The 1,803-nt window shown below is 46.5% G+C and overlaps 1 protein-coding gene across 1 annotated transcript in view; it reads right to left on the minus strand.

The window, feature by feature from the left end:
• LOC101855212 (golgin subfamily A member 6-like protein 22) overlaps positions 1–1,803 on the minus strand; it is a gene marked incomplete at its 3' end in the record, with an annotated part of 13,222 nt that overhangs the window by 3,726 nt on the left and 7,693 nt on the right.

Consider the following 1,803-nt stretch of genomic DNA (forward strand, 5'->3'; position numbering starts at 1 on the left):
TATGGGATGTGGAATTTCTTTAACAATCAACTACAGTCGAACCTGTGTAAGATGAACTTGTAAAGAGCAATTTTAAAAAATGTCTTAGACTGAGGAATATAGGGGGAGGAGAAAGGAGGGGGGGGGGTCAGAGGCCCTGCCAGTGGGATCAAAAGCACTAGTTAAAACTACACGCCTCTCAAATGCTCTCCTCTCTGATAATCGCATGTGTCAGCCCTATAGGTCCCCTGTTTGAACAGAATCGATTGAACATCTCTTTTGCTTCCACCCTAGGCCTCCTCGGTGTAATAGGCACAATCAACCGATGCTACCCCTAACTGTCATGTAACAACGATGTGAAGAATTCTATTCTCGGCTGGTCGTACGATCAGGGCGGCAGGCATTGGTCAAACTAATTTCACACCTCTGGCCTCTGACTACCAATGAACGTTTCCGTACAAGAGCGCCACTCCAGCACTTTCACAGTTACTGGCGAGATTTCACACTCACATGAACCTGACCATCTGCCCCGCTAGGCCTTCTCAGACCGTGGCCTTCGTGATAACAATTTTAATAACGTAGGCCACGCTCAGACTGAGAAGGCCTAGGCTCACATGGATGGGGTAACATCTACCCTCAAATTGCACCCATGCTTCTCTTCCTGGCCTGGCGGCATGGCAGCATGGCGTAAGAGCCGATTGAACCAAACTTGATAGTTTTGTTTCAAATCAGGGCTGAGTGGACGAAGCATGCTCCGTCATAGACAGACAAAACCCATCCGAAGGGAAGGAAATTCTCTTTCCGATTCCGCGTTAGACAGGTTTCTTTTTCATTAGAGTTAATTTTATTACCTACCAGCTCGCACCCCTCCTATCTAATCCAAACATCTCCATGGGCACAAAGAGACAGTTTATCACCTCAATATTCATACCAAAATTATGTTATCAGTGCCAGACCTGGACCTTAAGCAAAACCCATGAAAGCAAAATCACCGCATGCGAAATGAAATGTCTGCGCAAAACCCTTAACATCACAAGACGAGACAGGCAGAGAAATAAAGAAGTAAGAGCAGCTATCGGCACTGAGTCCTGCCTGCATTCCATAGAAAGACAGAGGATAAAATGGTTTGGCCACCTGTTACGCATATATGTCACCTGACCAGCCAGCCTCGAGAGCCTACAACACCAAGCATTCAGGCTATAAAGGAAGAGGAAGGCCACGCAAAATGTGGATCGAGGGTGTCAAGGAAATCCTAAGAAAACACAACATCACAACTGAAAGAGCTGCGGAGCTGGCCTACCATAGAAAACTGTATCTCCCCTCGACGCTTAACGGCAACAGAGGATGAAAAAGTAAAAGTAAAGTAAGTATAGATGATTTTTTATCCAGGGAGGAGCCAGGAGATTCCGTTATGCCAGGTTTCCGTCTTACATAGGATTCTGTTAATTAAGGCAGGTTCGACTGTATCTCTATTTGTTTGCTGGGATGCTGTATTCAATTTAGCCCGGATTTACACTGAAGGAAGGGTCGACACAACCAGTCTCCTAAATTAAATAAAATAGGTAGGTCTTTTAAGAAGAATAACATGTTTGCAGTGAGCTACGTATTGTATTTCTCTGTCTCTCTCTTAGTGCGGTTGATTGCTGGTTCGGGGGTTCGAGCCTCAGCTCGGTCCGACGTCGTGTCCTTGGGAAAGGCACTTTACACCAATTTCCCACTTGGTTCGGCCCTGTCGGAGATGCGCTTTTCCCTTTCGTCAACCCGCAGCCACCTCCCGAATCGTCAGCCACCCCCAACCTTTGACACGGGTCAAACTTCCATCTA

This window comes from Aplysia californica, unplaced genomic scaffold, assembly GCF_000002075.1.
Source record: "Aplysia californica isolate F4 #8 unplaced genomic scaffold, AplCal3.0 scaffold00587, whole genome shotgun sequence".
Classification (NCBI taxonomy): domain Eukaryota; kingdom Metazoa; phylum Mollusca; class Gastropoda; order Aplysiida; family Aplysiidae; genus Aplysia; species Aplysia californica.